At 41.3% G+C, this 21,359-nt stretch overlaps 1 long non-coding RNA gene across 1 annotated transcript; it reads left to right on the top strand.

Annotated features, from left to right (window-relative positions):
* The first annotated feature begins 1,005 nt into the window (after positions 1-1,005).
* On the top strand, positions 1,006-13,778 carry LOC117530355. The gene is made up of 3 exons (XR_004566343.1): positions 1,006-1,016; positions 13,112-13,120; positions 13,653-13,778. It is a non-coding gene; the product is annotated as an uncharacterized LOC117530355 (long non-coding RNA).
* Positions 13,779-21,359: the final 7,581 nt, after the last annotated feature.

Below are 21,359 nucleotides of genomic sequence, written 5' to 3'. Positions count from 1 at the left end.
AATTTATTCCTCAGAATTGAGTGATTCCATATTTTTTTTTCCCTCTGCTTGGTCTAAAAAAGTAACCGTTACTGACTGCCACAATTTTTTTTTTCTTGATTTCTTATAGTGTTTCTTAAAGCCAGAAAGTTGCCATTTGAAATGACTTTAGTTTTGTGTCATGTCTGTGATCTGCTTTTTTTTTTCTAAAAAATTAAACAACTGAATGAACGTCCTCCGAGGCCAGTGATTCCATAATTTTTACCAGGGGTTGTAGTCACTGGCAACCTTCAGTCATAAATTTAAAAATAAATAAAAATTAAAAAATAAGGTGCAGCTACGTTTTTAATGATTTTAATTATCAGTTGCAGTTTGTGTTTCACTTGAACGGGGATGTTTGTCTGAGCACAATCTGGAGTAAAAATAAATCAAGAAGGCTTCTGATAATTATCACTTTGTAAACATTTATTTACAGTAAAATCGACAATTCTACCCTGAGTAACTGTTTCAAAAGAAATTCTTTTAATATAGCCATTTTTTAAATTAATTAATTCATTTTTTGTAGGGTTTGTTTGATTGCCATGTGTGACACCTGATGTAAAATCGCTCCGACGTCATTTTTTCACCATCATCGGTTAACATTTACTTCACACAACTAGTTAGCAGTTGGATGAGTTTGGAACAACACTAATAACTGGACATCTTGACCTGTTTACAGCAAAGTAAGACTTTCTACAGTTGGACTTTTACGATTTTCAGACCAGCTGACTTGTTTACGGGTATGTAATGACTTTTATTGCTCGATCATAGTCACTGGCAACCTTCAGTCATACATTTAAAAATAAGTAAAAAAAATTTAAGTAAGGTGCAGCTACGTTTTTAATGATTTTAATTATCAGTTGCAGTTTGTGTTTCACTTGAACGGGATGTTTGTCTAATCACAAGTTATCTGGAGTAAAAATAAATCAAGAAGGCTTCTGATACTTAAATCACTTTGTAAACATTTGTTTAGAGTTTACTCGGCAGTTCTTTCGTGAGTAATGGTTTCAAAAGAAATTATTTTAATATAGTCATTAATTTATTTATTTTTGGTTGTAAGGGTTTTTTTGTTGTTGTTGTTTTGTTTGGTTTGGTTGCCATGGGTGACAGCTGACGTCAAATCGCTCCAACATCATTTTTCCACTCAGCAGTTAGTAACAGTTAGTTCACACAACTAGTTAGCAGTTGGATGCGCTTGGAACGACAATAACAACTGGACATCTTCAGCTGTCTACAGCAAAGTAAAAAATGTAAAATATTTTCTGTTTATTTACTTTACAATTCCAGAAAAAACATAGTTGTCATTGGCGAACTCCGATAAAACCTTTCAAAATAACTAATAAATAAATAAATAAATAAATAGTAATAAATCAAGCACAACAGACGCCAATAATTATTTCCAATTATTGTAAACATTCAAAGTCTCTTTCTCTGAGTTTTGGGTAAAATGCGTTGAATTGAGCAGTATTTTAGCCATTAGATTTTTAAAATAACAGAATGGAAAGGATTTGTCAAATAATTTATCTGTTTTAGATTTAAAGTCACAGAGATATTTAAAAATATTCTGTCATGTTAAAATAATTTGGAGAAATTAAAGTGATATTCCACCAAGTAACTGCAGATTTACTCAAGTTTGACTTTATCCATCAGTGGAGCATAAAGGCGACATTCTATGTGTGACGTGATGCAGATGATAATTTTCACTTTCTTCATCTCCAACTTTCACTTTGTCAGTTTGCAATTTCAATTTCTTTTTTTTTTTTTTTATTTATATAGCACCAAATCACAACAAAGTTGCCTCAAGGCGCTTCACACAAGTAAGGTCTAACCTTACCAACCCCTAGAGCAAGCACACAGGAGACAATGGTAAGGAAAGGAAATAATGAATAAAAGTTTCAGCTTGTTTGTTTGTTTGTTTATCTCTGAATTTTGTTTTTCCACAGATGGAAGATCTTGAACTTTTTCAAAAGACTGTCCAAGCCATCCTGCAGATGAACAACGGCCAACTGTCGCTGACCCGACTCAAGTCAGAATACAAGCTGTTGACTGGACAACACATTGCCTTCAGACGCATGGGACACAGAACGCTGATGTCACTGCTCGTCAGCATGCCCTCCATTATCCACATGGAGCAGAATCGGTTTGGAGAGGTTTGTGATTTGTTTGCTGATTTTTAAAGTGTTACAAAAAGAGAACAGGTGAAATATTATACAAACAGTCAAAGAAACATAAAAAAGACCTATGTTTATGATTTTTCATGAAAACTCTACTGTATATAATTATATATGCATCTACATATATAATTATGTAGACACAAAATGTAAAACCTTGTATATCTTGGAAACAGTAACCAATTAGCCATTGTTATTGTCATATTTGAATTCAACATGCCAAAATCCATAATAAATAGCACATTTTATTTCTGAAGCAGACAACTTCTAAATATTTGTATAACAGTGTTTACTATTAAATGTGAATATTTTTCTTGCCTTTTGTTTTACCAACATTAATCGTGAGACTCAGAAATCTAAAACAGACACTTCAATATAAATAATATCTGTTCTTAATTTTAGCAGCATATTACATTCCTTTTATTTGAGGAATGAAATCATTTCTGACACTTCTCTTGTCAAACTTAAGCAACTTCAGGTTGATTACATCAAATCTGATCCAAAAACTACATGGTCTTGAAGTGAAACTTGTATCAAACCCTGTAAATTCACTTTTAAAGTTTTTTCTTGAAAGAACTGAACCAAACCTCTGAGTCTTTATTAGATGATGGAAGTTGGGATGATTTGCTGTAAATGGAAGAAATCAAACTTCAGTAATATTAAACAAGTGATTCTGTGAAATCCTAAAATAAAACAAAAGAAAGGACAAAACAGACTGACTGAAGAACCTTCATGTGTCCAATGGTGGACATATTTCTATATTATATACTTACTGCCTGTTGATTATTTTTCACATCAGAACTAAATTTACACTTTATTTACTAACCATCAGATGCTGAAGATTCCAACCTCACACAGAGGAAAGTGATTAAACTTGGACTGTAGCTTCTGTTTCACAACATATCTATAAGACAAGGTGCATAAAATAAACAACTGGCACCATAAAAGTATGGAGAATAGCTGAAATATTTTGACAAATGAACTTGATATGCTGAACACAGCAGCTGGTGTCTCACGGCAAGATTACAGCCAACATGTGAAAATAAATGTTTGTGATTTTTAACTTACCCTGATAAGACAATATGTGCTATGACAACACCATCCAATATCTATATAATTACACCAAATACTGATATTTTAATGCTGGTTGTGGTCATGGATTATACATATACGAGGGCTGTCCGTAAAGTATAGGTCCTTTTTATTTTTTTCAAAAACTATATGGATTTCATTCATATGTCTTTACGTCAGACATGCTTGAACCCTCGTGCGCATGCGTGAGTTTTTCCACGCCTGTCGGTGACGTCATTCGCCTGTGAGCACTCCTTGTGGGAGGAGTCGTCCAGCCCCTCATCGGAATTCCTTTGTCTGAGAAGTTGCTGAGAGACTGGCGCTTTGTTTGATCAAAATTTTTTCTAAACCTGTGAGACACATCGAAGTGCACATGGTTCGAAAAATTAAGCTGGTTTTCAGTGAAAATTTTAATGGCTGATGAGAGATTTTGAGGTGATTCTGTCGCTTTAAGGACTTTTCACGGTGCGAGACGTCGTGCAGCGCTCTCAGGCAGCGTCATCAGCCTGTTTCAAGCTTAAAACCTCCACATTTCAGGCTCTATTGATCCAGGACGTCGTGAGAGAACAGAGAAGTTTCAGAAGAAGTCGGTTTCAGCATTTTATCCAGATATTCCACTGTTAAAGGAGATTTTTTTAATGAAAGACGTGCGGACGGGTCCGCGCGTCGGGACGCAGCCGACGCGGCGCTGCGGCACAGGAAAAACACCTCCGTGTTGATAACCATTTGTTAAAATCCAGTTGGCTTTTGATGGCTTTCAGTGGAGTGAGTATATGAGAAATTGTTTATCAGCTGGAGATGTTCCAACTTGTCCTCAAGGCTTCCAACAGAGGTGTTTTTCCTGTGGCGGAGCGTCGCGGCGGCTGCGAGCCAACGCTGCAATCCGCCCGCACGTCTTTCATTAAAAAAATCTCCTTTAACAGTGGAATATCCGGATAAAATGCTGAAACCGACTTCTTCTGAAACTTCTCTGTTCTCTCACGACGTCCTGGATCAACAGAGCCTGAAATGTGGAGGTTTTAAGCTTGAAACAGGCTGATGACGCCGCCTGAGAGCGCTGCGCGACGTCTCGCACCGTGAAAAGTCCTTTAAGTGACAGAATCACCTCAAAATCTCTCATTAGCTGTTAAAATTTTCACTGAAGACCAGCTTAATTTTTCGAACCATGTCCACTTCGATGTGTCTCACAGGTTTAGAAAAAAGTTTGATCAAACAAAGCGCCAGTCTCTCAGCAACTTCTCAGACAAAGGAATTCCGACGAGGGGCTGGACGACTCCTCCCACAAGGAGTGCTCACAGGCGAATGACGTCACCGACAGGCGTGGAAAAACTCACGCATGCGCACGAGGGTTCAAGCATGTCTGACGTAAAAACATATGAATGAAATCCATATAGTTTTTGAAAAAAATAAAAAGGACCTATACTTTACGGACAGACCTCGTAAATGTTTGTTTTTTACTCTTTAGCAGATGATGTGTTTTTCCTCGACCGAAACCCCAACAGCCAACATGAGAAGCCCCAAACAGGTCTCCAAGGAGATGGTCCGACCACATCAGGTCAACGCCGATGTGAGGGTCAGACCAGCTGCACCGCGAGTATTCAACGGTAAGTTTTGGTTTTGGAATATAATCTTTTAAAGGGGAACTGTGGGATTTTTCACCCTGAGCATTATTTTTATACGTTTTGAGATTCAACATTTCACTTGGGACAAAAATTATTTTAACTGTTCCATTGTAGAGTTGGAACACTAAAACCATCACAGGCTAAACAGCTAAATAATGTAACTGTATGGGGCAGCTCAAAGTTAACCACTTAATGTTGGAACAGAATAAGCAAAAGTCTAATCTGGTGTGCTGAAGAGACTTTCTGTGGATGTACACGTGTGCATGTTTTTCTCAGTAAATGTCAAGAAATCCTCTTGAAAATGAAGGTGGAAAAGCGGTTTGTGCACTTGTTTCTGGCACATAGGGTTGTTGGTTCAAGGCCGGTTTTCTATGTCATGTGGCTTTAAACACTTACTGAACCAACATGCAGATCCATTGTGGATCTGCTGTGAGGACCAGAGAACAAAGGGAGAAATGTGAAGAACTTATAAAATGACGGTGTGGTAATTAACCCTCCTTTTGCTTTGCTGTTGCTGCTGCACACAACGAAATTACAAGTCGATTGTCGCTGAGGGGCTTATTCTTCTGAAGGATTCTGGAAACTTCTTGAAAAGTTGTGCATAATCTCACAAACAAACAGATAAACATATCTGAAAACAAACTCCTTTCCAGCTGTTTCTGTTGTTTTTTGTTTATTGTACATTTTTCTTTCCATTTGAACCATAAGTGACGTTTCTGGATTAGAACTGAACAGATAATCAAGATGTTCCTGAGTCAGGCACTCTGAGGATCGAACCCCTTTTCAGGAAAAACAAAACATTCTTCATATCCATGTTCTTAATGTTATACAGTATGAATGTTGCATGTGCAGTGCTGTCTTAGAATAAATACAAAATGACATTAAAGTCATGACAAAGGTTTTGGAAAAGTCTGTAAATCTTTTGGTTTGCTGCTTTGCATAAAACAGCCCTGAACCATATTTACCTGATACAACTTTAAACCTGAGGAAATGTTTGTGTGAAACTGCTGAGTCCAGGAGAGACGTGGACATTTATTTTGTCAGTGTCTTGTTTATGTTGCCACCTTTAATTGAATTATTATTGTGTTTGATGGATCGGATTTCTGCAGATCTGTACAGTCAGTATAGCAGTGAGACAGACACACGTCTCTGTCTCATCAGGTCTGAACTTTAGCTGAAGACTGTTTCTTTTTCTTTCTGCAGCCAATCCTCAGACTCCTCACAGGCCATCCAACCCCAGTGGACAGAATGTCATTGTCTTCATGACGAGGGACATCAGGATGGTCCTGTGTGAACGCAGGTCCTCACGCCCGTCTTCAGTACAGTGAGTGAATGATGTGATTTAGGGTTGGACTTATTGGTTCCTTGTGTCTGTTTTTTTGTGTGTGTTTTTTTTTTTGATGACTCAGTAATAGGACTTATGGGCACGAAGACATTAACAGCTGTGGCGGTCTGACATTTGACCGTACCTTCACCCAAATGATTGACCTCTTGCTGACCTAGGCAAGGTGATTCCAGAGTTTATTCATTCATTCAGTTTTACCAGTTATCAGGGTCTGGGTCATGTGTCAGCAGACTAAGCGGCTCAACCCAAACTTCCCTGTTCTGACCTTTAACCCCCTTCTGGAGAATCCCGCTGTGTTCCCAAGCCACCTGGGAGATAAAATCCCTCCAGTGTGTCCTGGGTCTTCCCTGCAGTCTCCTCCCATGTGCCTGGAAGACTTCATGGGGGAGATGAACAGGGGGCATCCTCAGTAGATGCTTTCAGTCTGAAAGATCCATGGCTCTCTCACTGTTAAAACATCTCACCCTGTCCCTGAGTGGAAGAATGGAATACCGTACAAAGGGACCTCATTTCTCTTTTATTCATGATCTTGTTCTTTCAGTCCCTACCCAAAGCTCATGACCATTTGGAGGTGCCGATTGTCATCCTAGTTGCTTCACGTTGGGCCTAAACATGCCCAGTGCACATCAAAGGTCTCAGTCTGACATAACAGAAACACATCATCTGAAGATGTAATTCTGAGGTCATCAAACTGGACACCCTCCACTCTCTGACTGAGCTTTGAAATCCTGTCCAGAAGAAAAAAACAAAAATCACAAACAGGATCATTGACAGGGGACCGCCCTAGGACAGTCCAACAGCCACAAGAAATAGGTCCAATGAAGTGACAAGAATTTGGACACAGCCCCTACTTTGGTTGCATGGAAACCTGATTGTGATTTGAAAATCAAATTCCTTTATCTTGACCTTTGTCAAAAGTAATTATTTCAGGATAGTTTCAGGGTCAGCTTTCATTGACAAGTTGCCAAGTTTGATAGAAATCAGCAAAAGGACCTGGGAGGAGTCAGCCAACAATGACGGGAAGACATGAGCTCATCCCCAATGACGGAGGTCAGGAAAATGTAAACTTACTGGTCAATTCCAAAAACCACCTCAAATGTGTCCCACGTTTGATGTAAATCAGACTGAGAAATTTAATTTTTCTTTTTACAACAATGACCTTCACCTTCATCGATTTAATCTGATCTGGGCAATTCCAGAATCCACCTCCAAATGTGTGCTGTGTTTGGTGCACAAAATTTTGACCTTTCACCCCATTGACCTTGACCTTTGCAAAACAAACCCTTTAGGGGCAACTCCCAGAGCTGACTGTCCTTTACATATCAAGTTTGGACAAACGTCCAGATGATGGTCTGATGTTTGAGGGTAAATCAGCATTTGTGGGGAATAAGAAGAGGGAACAGTGAGGGAGTGAAATAGTTGAAATGTTGAATTAAAGCTGAGATGAAACTCATGTCACACACAGTGAAGTGATGGTAAAGTATCAGAGAGAGAATCATCTGATGAATTCTTTCCCATCCTCCTCCTCCAGGCCTCCTTCCTCCCCTGCAGCTCTCAGCCCAGAACTGAAGCAGAAGCTGAAGGAGCTGCTGAAGATGTTCCCTCATGGACTGTGGGCCAAGGCGCTGCTCAAGGTCTTCCAGGACAAATACAAAGTAAGTGACATTCTGAAACACTCCACCTGTTTTTACCTTCTTCATCAGTCAGAGCAGCTGTGATCAAGAAATGACTTTACAAAACACATCATGAAAAACAGACTTAATGAGTGTCTGTGAGAACTCTTCTGAAAAGTTATCTTATGGACTTTTAACTAATATATTTTTTTACCCTTTCCAGACCAGACTGCCTGAATACATCCTGGCGAACCTGGTTCACCTGAAAGAAGTCTGCGAAATCGTCTGTCCACTGCCTGATGACACCAAAAAGGTCATCCTGTACAGCAGGATCCCCCACTGAAGGACGGCGATGACAGGAGGGACTCCTTAAAACCCACGTTTGAAGACATTTGTTGCATAATAATAATAATGTGTAGTGTAGATTGGAGGGTGTTTCCCGGCCTGCCCCAGCTGCTAATAAAAAAGCCAAGAAAAACCCTGCTATGTCACTTCAAGATCACTTTTTTCGTTGATGTTAAACTCACTCATTTTCTTAAAGACCTGCTCTACCGTAACATTTTTGTTCATCTTCTCACAACAGCATTAATGTAATTGACTTATCTTCAAACACATATTCTAATCCAATTACATCTTTTCCGTGAATCTGACTGGTTAATCGTGTGACATATCAGATGTATAATATCTGTGGAATGGTGGCCAAAGATGTATTACTCTGCGCCCTGATCTGTATTCTGACAAAATGTCATTACTGTTGAATGTCATTTCTGTCCTTCACGCGCAACAGCGCATGCGCGCGCAATTGCGCATGTGCAGTATTGTCAGGACATGGAACTTTCGAGATGCACAATTTGTCAGAACATTGGCTGCGCAAGCTGCTAGCTGTTAGCACTGTTTGCTCATAGTGAAAGAAAGACGTGTGCCGCCGCCAAAATAGGTGAATTTAAGATACGGTACGAAAGTATTGATGTGGATTCTGATACAGAATTACTGTTCGTCGTTTGATGGATTTTCACATTTGATGGATTACTTTGCGCGCTGACCGCTGTTGGAGAGACGCTTGCTGCTTCACAATAAGCCTCGCCGACCAAATTACCTACAGAAAAATAAACCACGTAAATGATGGAATTGGATTAGAAGGGGAATAACCCCCTTGTGTCTGATGATGTGTCGGACGTTCATGTTGTTATACGGTCAAAAATATCCGTTTTAAGCTCTATTTTCGACCGTATATCCCTGCATGAACATCCGACACATCATCAGACACAAGGGGGTTATTCCCTAATTGAATTACTTTCCTTGATCACTGTATTGTGAATATTTCTTACTTTAAATAAAAAAGGTAATTTGGAATGTTTTTGGTCTCCATTCACTTTAAATAAATAGGAGAAGATTATTAAAATGGTAGTACAGAACTCTGGTAAAGGCCTCACAGTGACGGTGAGAACAAGTCCAGGGCCACACCTACAACATCATGGTGATGAACCCTTGCTGGAGGCCCCCCTGTGAACTTTTATTAAGGGAACCTTCAGACTCCAGAATTCCCACTGTTCTCCTGGTGTCTGGGTTTCCTCTGGGCACTCCAACATCTCCACATCTGGGGTTGGTCCCTGTGCTCTGGATTGTGGCTGCACACGGCTCCTCCTGGCTGGATTGTGTCTAACTGTAATTAAGATGCTTAAATGCAGAGGATATATTTCATTATATGGATTCATGTACTGACACTGAAGACTTTTACTCTTGTTCTGTGCTACCTGTTTTGTAGACAGAAATTTTGGTGTCTCACAAAATATCTGGACTAACCTGTGTCATGACTGAATGATTTGATGGTGGTTTTACTAGAATTTTTTTTTTATTGTCTTTGAAAAGTTGATTTTACTTATCTGGAAATTTCAACTTTTTTTTTAAAATCAACATTAATTTTGGAAATGAAGCTTCAGTATTTTTCCAACAGCTTGAATGCATTTCGTGGAACAATGCTGTCTACATTGTTGATGTCATCACTCAAAAAAGTAATGTCACTCGCTACTTCAAAAATCATTTTACTTTATTTTCAGTGAAAAGTAGCTCATTCCATTACTCAGAAACAGCCTGTAGCCAAACTATGGGACGTACAACACCTCCATCAGTATCGTGTCCACCGCACGACTTCTGCTGTCAATCAAGTGAACTTTGGCTGCGCCCCTCTTCAACACAACCCCGCTGGTCCTCTGTCCATCAGCCAGCTCCAATATGTGCTTTTGCAGCTTGAAACTTGAGTCAAAACTCTTAAACATGACTCAAAGTCTCTTCTTCCTTCCTCAGTGTGGTGATAACAGTCTCGGCATGAATAATATAATCTGTGATGCTCTCATGAACAGCTTTTTGAAGGGATGTCAGCTCCGTATACAGGCTGATCACACGTGGCTTCACCTTACCAGCATCATGGTCTCACCTTCCTGCCGTCGTCCGCTGCATCTCTCATCACAAGTGACAGACTTTTATCATCCAACACTTGAATCAGTTCAACAAACACCTCTTCATTTCCCTGGGACGGCTCCATGTGTTACTGAACCACAAGGCAAAATGTCACATCGGCCAGAAATAAAATTAATGGTGATGATTTTGTCTGCTGTCACCTGCAAACAACAAAGTCACTCAGTTATGACAAATACTAGGATGCTGACCTGTGGAGAATCACAGGTTCTAGATTTGGTCATTTGTACTATATATATATATATATATATATATATATATATATGGAGGACAGTTGACTTTTGGGAAAAATCTGTTTATAGTGAAGCTACATTTTTTTTTAAGTGCTGACACTGAAAAATTTCTTGGCTTTTATGTTTTCAGTAGTGTTCAATTTTCTAAAATTATTTTTTGTCATCAATGAACGTTTTTGAATTAACCTGGACAATATTCCATGTGAAGAAATTACAAACAACTGATGTTTTATATTTGCACATTAGATCAAATTTCTTTATTTCTTTTTTCTTCATACTGTTGAGACACAATTCTGCTACTTTGTCTGGAGTGTGAGTTTGGAGTCACATGTAAACAGAAAATGTCCAGATTTTAATCTGCTGTCTGGGGTGTTAGAGGATGGACAGACTGATGAATTCTGACAGGTCTTCAACTACCTCACAGGCTTTTATTTTGAAATACAGGCCCTTTTGTGTAAGTGTGACATAAACAGACTTGTTGTTTTCAAAAATGACTGATTTCTCAAAAAATATTCTTTAAATCACCTCGCTGGTTTCACGTCTTGAATCCTCAGAAAAAAATACACAGGTAAGGACGAAACTCAGCTCTTTCTGGATTTCAATTGATGCTGAAGTTCGGCTACACAAACACACAGAGGCGCTTCCCTTTTATGATATGGAACGTCAACAACTTTTTCATAATCTGGTCCAGTAGGTGGTGGCAACGCATCTACAAGTTGGTTTGCCAACTGTCATAACGATCCAACGAAGAAGAACTGTTTCCTGAGTGGAAGGTGTTAGAAGATACACTTGGTAGTGATCACTTTACGGTTTTAAGTACATTTGATAAGTAAGGAGAAGTCCTCGTAATCGAGTTATTGTGCCTTGGTGGAACAAAGCTTGTGATGAGGTGGTTAAAAATAGGAAGCAGGCATTTAAGAATTTAAGGAAGAATCCTACTCTGGAAAATGTTGAGTTTAAGAGGTGTAGGACTCTGGCTCGGAAGACAATAAAAGTGAAAAAAAAGAAATGCTGGAGGGCATTTTGTAATACAATAAACTCTAATACCCCAGTGAAGCAGGTTTGGGCTAGAATCCATAAGATGTCAGGTAAGGTAAACAATTCTTCAATTCCAGTTTTAATAGATGGATGCAGAGAAGCCATTTGTAGTAAGGATAAGGCTGGAATGTGTGTTAAAGCATTCCAAGATGTTCATAATTCAGAATTATGAAATGAAGAAAGCTTGAGATTGAGAGAAGAGTTTTTGTGTGTAGAAGGTTGGAAATTGAAAGGTAGTGTAGATACAAATGGCTGTGCTTTTAATTTGTATTTTTCCCTTGAAGAACTAAAAGAGGCAGTACAAGCTGGTGCAGACACGTCACCAGGACAAGATAGGATTAGTTACAAACTGTTGCAACACCTTGACGATTAAGTCTTAATGGAGATTCTAGCCCTCTTTAATTATATCTGGGATGCTGAAACTTTGCCAAAAGCTTGGAAACAAGCTATTGTGCTCCCAATTTTGAAGCCAGGAAAGGACCCTTCCTCTCCATTGTCATACAGACCCATAGCACTTACTGCGGTGTTGTGTAAGGTGATGGAGAGAATGGTCACAAACAGACTTGTTTATTATATAGAAGTTGGTGGTTTCTTTGTTGATTATCAAAATGGCTTTAGAATTTGGAAGAAATACTATGGACTCAGTTGCAGTATTAGACCAAGATAGAAGACGAGCTATAATCAATAAGGAAGCAGTAGTTGCAGTGTTTCTTGATATTGAGAAAGCTTATGATAGTATGTGAAGAGAGGGATTGTTGATTAAATTACATAATGCAGGTATTTGTGGTAGGATGTTCATATGGATCAAAGATTTAAGTGACAGAACTATACAAGTAAGAGTTGGAGGGGAATTTTCTGAAATAGTAAGTATTTTTAATGGTACTCTGCAAGGATCAGTTATTAGTCCAGTTTTATTCAATGTTATGATTAATGAGATTTTTCCTGATATCAATGTAGGATTCGGGAGGTCCTTGTTTGCTGATGATGGCGCCATCTGGAGGAGGGGTAGAAACATTGCGTTTTTAATGAAAAACTCAAATAGCCTTAAACCAAATAGTGCGGTGGGCAAATAAATGGGGCTTTAAGATTTCTACATCAAAAAGTAGTTATATGATTTTTGGACTTAAAAAGAAAATCCCAGACATAACCCTTATCATGTATGGCTGTCCTTTAGAGAGGGTGAAAGTTTTTAAATTTTTAGGTATGTGGATGGATGAAAAACTAACGTGGTGTACACATATAGAAAAAACTGTTGTGAAATGTGAAAAGATTAATAATGTACTTCGTAGTCTGTCTGGTAGTGATTGGGCAGAAAGGTCAACATTGCACATGATTTATAGAGTAATGATAAGGTCGTCACTAGATTATGGTTGTTTTGTTTTTGGTGCTGCAGCAAAATCCAGACTTCTCAAGCTTGATAGGATCCAAGCAAAAGCCCTAAGAATCTGTAGCGGTGCCTTTAGAACTACTCCTATCCCAGCACTGTTAGTCGAAAAGGGAGAGACCCCTTTGAGTATTAGGAGAGAGAAGTTGGGTTTTCAGTACTGGGCCAGGCTGTCAGGACTTGCACATAACTCACCCGCGAAGTGTTTATTGGAAGAGAGTTATGAATTTACTAAAAAGAAGGCTAAATCTAATTTCCTTTTTGATGTCCGGCAGGTCGCTAAAAGGGCTGTCCAGGGAAAAAAGGTGATAGGGCCAGTGTGGTCTCCTATTCCTTTTTGGGTTTTGCCTGTACCAGATGTTGAGTTGGACCTTCTGGGGCTTAATAAGACTGTAGCCAGCAATCTAGTAAATCGGTTTATATCTCAGAATACAGTTAGTATGTGTCACATTTTTACAGATGGGTCTAGAGATCCAAGCTCTGGTAGGGCAGGCTTTGGGGTTTATGTTATGAATAATCAGATAAGGCAGAGTACCCATGTTACTAATTGCTCTTCTGTATGTTCAACGGAACTGTCAGCCATATGGTGGGCGTTAGAGTGGGTACAAAGTAAGACCTTCTGAGTGTCGTATTTATTCTGATTCTGCAGCTGCATTGCAAGCTTTGATGGGCGGAGCCTCAGGAGGAGCTCGTCCTGACCTCGTGCTAGAGATTCTGTCTTGCCTCCATCGCATTGAGTCAGCTGGCTGTTGTGTAACCTTCACTTGGATTCCTGGGCACTCTGGCATTTTAGGTAATGAGATCGCAGATTCATTGGCCAAAGAGTCCCTTCTGAAGAATAAAGTTGATGCTAATATCCCTTTGGGAAAGGTTGATTGTTTTAGTATTTTTAAAGAGTTGAGTGATCAGAAGTGGCAAAAGCAGTGAGAGAGTGAGTCGGTAGGGAGGCACTATTTTATGTGTCAGCCTTCGATTATAAATAAGAGACTCCTTTTCTCATCCTGTCATAAGGATCAAGTCAAATTGATTAGATTGAGACTGGGGCATTGTGGGTTGGCAGCATATTTAAAAGTGATTGGAAAACATCCAGACAGGTTGTGTCAGTGTGGTCAGTTGGAAAATGTTCATCATGTTTTAATGTGCTGTCCTATGTATTCTAGTGATAGGCGGAAATTGTTTAAAGATTTGTCAGACTGTGGATTGACTGTGTTTTCTTTTAGGTCAATTTTTTCTGAGAGCAGTTACTCGCATTTAGTGGACAAAGCTGTGATTAAGTTCCTCCATTCCACCAACCTCTATTTGAGAGTCTAACATAAGATAAAGTATTTAACTATCACCTGTGGGGGGCAGCATTATGCTACGCCAGCGTATAGCCTGCCGGAATCTATTAGAAGAAAAAGAAGAAGAAACTGTTTCCTGTTGTCGTCCGAGGCTAAAGCTAATTAGCTGGAGACGCTGGAAACTCTTCTCTGAACAAATCAGACTTCTCTCTGTGATCCTCGAATATGTTTTTTGAAGAGCCCCAGAAGCACAAAGGTCGACAGTAAACCAGAAGAAGAAGAAAAGGCGAAGTTAGCGCGAAAAGGTTGAACAGCTGAGAAGGTTGTTGAAACAGCGGCTAACTTCTGCTAATGCCGAGATATTTGAGTTGGTAGAAACAAAAAACATCGCAGAGCAGCAAGAAGAAACGAGTGGATTTAAAGAAGAGAAGAAACTAGTCAACGTGCTGGATGCTGTTTTCAATCCTGAAGTTCGGTGATCCAGAGCAGGTTTGTCCACTAAACTTTATTTCAGACCAACTCCACCACATCCAAATAATAGCTGTTAGTTTGTGTTGGAGTTCACATACTCTCCCGAATACCACTAGCTTAGCTTATGGCAAACTAAAAGTGGACGCTCTCGTTTTGACCAAACTTCTATATGGTTTTTTGTATAGTCTGTGATAGTACGTAGTAAGTAGTTCCCAGATAATTGTGATATTTGGGACAAGAACTTGTGTATCTCGTGTGTTTTTACGCCTAAATGATGGTAAGTCAGTACTCACACTCATCCAGCAGCATCTTCGCATGTTGGCAAATTCGGTGCCATTTTGCAAACAACCGTAAACTGGGTCAGGCGAAAGTAGTCCGGCGAGCTAACCCACAATGCCAAACTAGCAGAGATGTCGCTCCAGCGAGAGCGGCAGGGTGCTTTTTACAGTCTCGCATGCTTCCGGGTCTGACGCGAGAGGTCAAAGTGCAAGAGGTGTAAAGTGCAGTCTCGAGCAGCGAGAATGACAGAGACTTTGATTATTTTTCCCGTTGGAGCATTAATTCCTTGAAAGATGTTTTATAAAAACGTGGTATTGGTGTCCAAGGAAGAAAAACTGAAGCTTATGCTTCACACGAACTGAAAATTCAGGTTTTGCCAACTCGATCCACTGCCAATCCAGGCAGAGTTTATTCGTAAACATAGAATCAGCTGATCACAATTTCGCTTTGCGGACCTCTATAAATCTTGCACACTACATTTGTATTTCCGAGAGTGTGAAATAAGTTATTTGTGAAGAATAAAATAAAATTAATCATGGATCTGGTTGGTGAATGGCAGCTGAATGGTGTCTCTAGTAAATAATCATGATCTGCCTGGTCCATTTCCCTGCATGTTCTGTGTCATTTATTAGGCTTATAGGCACGTGTCTGTGATTTGGATCAATGAATAATGAACACAGGTGGGATAAAACACACTGATTTGTATCACAACAGAGCAAGGCGACAGATCATTCCCCGACCCGATATCCGAACTCGAGTCCAGTTGTCTGGATGATAAGAGCGGCATGACTCCATGGCACTTGCACGCATTTAACCCACACACTGCCGCACAATTCGCCGGGCCAACATGTCCTGCTGCATGCTGCTCTGTGTGCTGCTGGACACTGCGTAATATAAAATAATTATTTCATAGTGGATTAATCATTTGCTCTCAGAGACTGGCTGATAAAACCATCTCTAATTGCTCTGGAGGCACAGAGGAATTTTCTACAGCAGCTTTTCTTGTGCACTTCAGGGGGTGGAGAAAGCGTTTGGTATAATCGCAGAGGTATTATTTATAATATTTATATTGTAATGGCTTGGTAAAACAGTTGAGAGAGAAAACTGACCCACCTTTCGTCAAAAAAGTGACAGCTGCCAATCAAAATCGGCCACGTCACTAAGCCCCGCCCCCTCTATGACGTCATAGCCAATCAGAATTAATGACGTCACTATGTCCCGCCCCTAAGCCCCTCCCCTAGTCCCGCCTCCAAGCCCCGCCCCTTATGACGTAACAGCCAATCATAATCGATGACGTCATTATGCCCCGCCCCTAAGCCCCGCCCCTAGTCCCACCTCCTAGCCCCCGCCCCTTATGACGTCACATCCAATCAGAGTCGATGACGTCAGTATGTCCCGCCCCTAAGCCCCCGCCCCCGGCTCCTCCCCTAGTTCCGCCCCTGGCTCCTCCCCTAGCCCCACCCCCAAGCTCCTCCCCTAACCCCGGCCAAGCACCGCCTCCAAGCCATACCTCCCCTCCCACCCAGGGTCTAATATTTTAATGTCACTTTATTTCATGAATTAAAGAACGATTAAAAATACCTAGATCTTTTTAATGTATTAAAGAATTAACTAATTCTGAAATAATTAAACATAAATCAGTGTCTATTATTTAATGCCCCTTTAATATTTTTAATTCGTAAATTAAAGAAGGGGGTACAAATAGCCGTCTCTCGGCTGTAAGTCTTTGCAGCAAGACGGTCAAATACCCACGCATAGAGCTGCTCGCGGAAACATGACCCCACGGCTGTAAAACCTGTTGCAGAGCTGTGTCTGTGTGAGTGCGTGTGTGTGTGCGTGTGTGTGTGTGTGTGTGTGTGTGTGTGTGTGCGTGTGTGTGTGTGTGTGTGTGTGTGTGTGTGTGTGTGGCGGGACACCCGCTGAGCGGAGATGCTGCCCCGAGGTGATGAACCCGAAGAACAATAAACAATGCTCCTTATCACTCACGCCAGATGATGTTTTCTTTTAAGATATTAGCCGATCGATCATGGGGCGCGGGACACCCGCTGAGCGGAGATGCTGCCCCGAGCCCGAACAATAAACAATGCTCCTTATCACTTACGCCAAACGGTGTTTTTAGAGCAAAAGGTAAGGAATTACGCCCCGCGGACGAAGAAGGGTTTAAAAATCCCCTTTCGACGATAGAGTGACATACAGCATTCACCATGGCGAGACGAACTCCGATCCTCCGCTACATCTGCGAGACCCCGGTTAACATCACCATGACAACAGAAGGCTCGCTTGCCCCAAAAAAAGCGAGAATGTACGTCAGCCGTCTGAGCCAGCCGATACCGGAGGAAGATCTGACGTACAGCCTGGAGGGGCACGAACGTTTAACTTACACGTTCGACCCGTATTATGCCCAAGTAAGTTTCTTCACTCTGACCGAGGGTGAGACTGCCACTCGAGGAACCCCACGGGTGGCGCTTACTTCCGCCGATTGGGGTGTCTTCTCCGCGGCGGCGGGCTCGATGATTCGCGACACGGTCAACCCTGAACCTCCAGGAGATCGGACGCCGGAAAAGAAGAAAACACGCTTCCAACTCACCTGGCTCAGCGCCCAGGGGCCTCGCTATAGGGTGATATTCCAGCGTGGACCTCCTGACACTGTCTCTGAGGGTGAAATTAAGTTGGAGCGGGTTAGTGCCAGCGGCCACGTCAGAAGCGTCACAGCTGCGGCTGAGAGCTGGCATGAGATGTTCAACACCTGCAACGACAGGATTACGGGCCTCTTTACAAGGTGCCTGGCCTGGAGGGACGTTATCGAAGTCCGAAAAAACTTGGCCCCTCTTTTTACTTAAAAAAATAAATAAAAAATAAAATAAAAAATAAAATAAAAAAAATAAAAAAAATAAAAAAACTCTGACGTAGCTCCTCCCCGCATGCACGGGGATTTCTATAAAAACCAGGGGACCACATCTCATTCAAGCATCGGACGACGAACCAGCATGAGCTCCTCAACCTCTCCCATTGCAGCGGCCGACGACATCGCTTGTGACTGCGCGCTCGACTGTGGAAGAGACCGGCCCTCCCTGAGCCAGGCTTCACGGACCCGCGGTGGGTACGAGAGCCCGTGGGGAGTTCAGCTCGAGGCGGTCTGGGGCGAGATCCATCCTTCTCACGCGCTTTCCAGCCCGGGAGGCGTGGGGTCTCTTCCCGCTGTCACGGAGGCCGCGAGGTCCGCGGGAGGTACAAGACCTCGAGCCGGCTGAGAAATACGCCACATCTTTCGCATCTGACCGGCCTGACGGGTTCCTGTCAGAGGAATTCCTGAAAACGGTGAAAGTCGGCGTGGCACACTTACTTTGGCTGTGATCAAAAGTTACAGACAAAAACTCTGTTACGGGTGTGAGATCGATCACCCCAGCCAGCGCCAGCACGAGTGCCTGGACCCGTTAAATGAATATTTCTTTACCGGACATTTTGAGAGATTAATGGTGAGACTCTGGAGACCGACCTTCATCCCGGCTGTGGTAAAGCTCCTAGCCCAGCGCTTCCTCAACCCATCGGCTGCGAGGGTTCAGGGGGGTGGTAGAAAACATCCTCACTGAGCTGAAATACACTGATACTTTTGAAGCAAAGATCAACGAACTGTACACATGTTTCGGTGAAGACGCAGATCTCGACCTGGAGGGGATGGTAGCCGTCTATAACCCAGACGACTGAAGAAAAACCTGTTTTTTTTTTTTTTTTTTTTTTTTTTTTTAAATATCATTATATTGTTTTACAGTCATGGGTAATTGTGTGATGATTCTCTTTCAAAGTTTGCGGGAAGTTTATATTATACGTGGACTCTCGTATAAGCTGGAGCGGGTAGTCATTCGCAGGCTGGAGATCCCAGACGCCCCGCCTTTATGCGCTATGGAGAGGGTTTTCGACGTTATCAGACGTCGCCCCGGGCCCGGAGTCTGGACAGATCATATCTACAGCGCGGCTCTCCATTCATCTGAAAAATCTCTGTACAACGTATTACTGAAAATCTCTGTTTTGACCACTGACGATTTTACACGGTGTAATACGATGCATCTGCTTACATTATACACTCTGTTTGTGGATGTGATAGCGTGCCGGGTGAAACAGATGGGGGTGTCCAGAGGGGAGATTGTTCCTACACTTTTACAGCTGAATACTGAAATAAACCGTAAATGCGGGGGAGATGTATTACTGAGAGTTTTCCAGTTTTGTACGTGAACGTATGCTTTTTTCCTTCACGTATGCTGTGTTTAATAAACATGAACAATTGCTTTTTTCTCTGTGTGTGACTTTAATGAATGTAATAAAGCACATATTCTAAACCTTATACGGCCTGTGTTCTTTCCTATAATATTGTTGAAAAAGGGTGAAATGTTTTTCATATTGCAAGACAGAGTCATACAAACGAGGTTTTGGTGGAAAAAAGGTGCTCGTATGAATTAATGAGGGGTTTTAACACGGTCTCATTAAAAGCTCGAGGCTGCTCTGTGAGCGCTCTCCGCGGTGCTGAATCAGAGTTCAATTTAACGTTTCCAAGAGCTCCTATTTAAAACGTATACTTTTTTCCTTCACACATGTTGTGTTTAATAAACATGAACAATTGCTTTTTTCTCTGTGCGTGACTTTAATGAATGTAATAAAGCATATATTCTAAACCTTATACGGCCTGTGTTCTTTCCTATAATATTGTTGAAAAAGGGTGAAATGTTTTACAAATCAAATTTATATAGTGCCAAAACCACAACAAAACAGTTGCCTCAAGGCGCTTCATATTGCAAGACAGAGTCATACAAACGAGGTTTTGGTGGAAAAAAGGTGCTCGTATGAATTAATGAGGGGTTTTTAACACGGTCTTATTAAAAGCTCGAGGCTGCTCTGTGAGCGCTCTCCGCGGTGCTGAATCAGAGTTCAATTTAAAACAAAAGACTAATATTTATGGTCGCTAAAACATATAAAAATGCAAAAGGACTATCCGGTTCATCATTCTGAAGAGATCCGTCTTAAAAGATGGGTGATGAGGGTTTAATGAAGGATGTATATTATAGTCCGGTAAATCCGGGAGTTTTGGAGGGCCGGAGCGTTTACGCAGGGCTCTGCATGATCAACACAGCTCTAAAATTCGTATGAAGCATATCAGAGATTTCCTGTCGGGGGAAGATGCATACACATTACACAAACCTGCCAGGACGCATTTTCCAAGAAATAGAGTATTTGTCACAAACCCGCTTAACCAATTTCAGGCGGATTTATGCGACATGCAGGGGTTATCAGATTTTAACGACGGGTACAAGTACCTGCTGACCGTTATCGATATCTTCTCAAAAAAAGCGTATGCCAGACCTCTGAAGTCAAAGCAAGGGCGCGAAGTCTCACAGGCCTTTGCCTCACTCTTAAAGCAGAGCGGGGTGCCTCTGAAGATGCAGACTGATGCCGGGAAAGAGTTTTTTAACAAATCGTTCAAGGATTTAATGAAAAAACACCGGATTCTACATTTTGCCACCGCAAGTGATCTGAAAGCCTCGGTTGTCGAGAGGTTTAATCGCACGCTAAAGACGAGAATGTGGAGATATTTTACTGCTAAAAACACGAGAAGATACATCGACGTCCTACCGTCTTTACTCACGGCTTATAACGAGAGTTATCATAAAAGCATTAAGATGAGGCCGAATGAGGTTAATGATCGAAATGTCGATCAAGTGTTTCAAAATTTGTATGGGGCATCCACCCTACGCAGGAGGCCTGTGAAGTGTAAATATAAGGTCGGAGATATAGTCAGGGTCTCCAAGCTCAGGGGAGTTTTTGATAAAAAATATGAACAAAGTTTTACGGATGAAATGTTCACGGTGTCAGAATGTATACAACGTACGCCGCCCGTTTATAAATTGAAAGATTATGACGGTGAGATCATTGAAGGCTCATTCTATGAACCGGAATTGCAGAAGGTTAAAATAGCAAAAGACAGACCGTATCAGGTTCAAGAAATTATTCGTGAACGTTTTACCAAGGGAAAGAAATTTGTATTTGTCAGATGGAAAAATTGGCCCGAGAAATTTAACTCCTGGGTTCCCGTGGACCAGCTGATGGCCGTATAAATATGAGAACTTCCATCTTCAACCGACATATGAGAAATGGATCGGGATCTGAAACACGGATTTTATATGACTCTGCCTTCAAACGCCAGCCTAAAAGTATTCCCGGACAACACAATTTCATGCTACCAGGTGGACTTGGCTCGACACCTGGATCTAGAGGGTGACTGGGATGTGGCGCTGACGGAAATTTGTTATCCGCACACCTGGTTAAATATCCCGGAAAAGCCTTCCTGTACGTTCCAGGTGATGAAAATT

Source organism: Thalassophryne amazonica, chromosome 18 (genome assembly GCF_902500255.1).
Source record: "Thalassophryne amazonica chromosome 18, fThaAma1.1, whole genome shotgun sequence".
Classification (NCBI taxonomy): Eukaryota; Metazoa; Chordata; class Actinopteri; order Batrachoidiformes; family Batrachoididae; genus Thalassophryne; species Thalassophryne amazonica.
The sequence above is the reverse complement of the archived record's forward strand: the minus strand, read 5'-3'. Positions and strand labels throughout refer to the sequence as shown.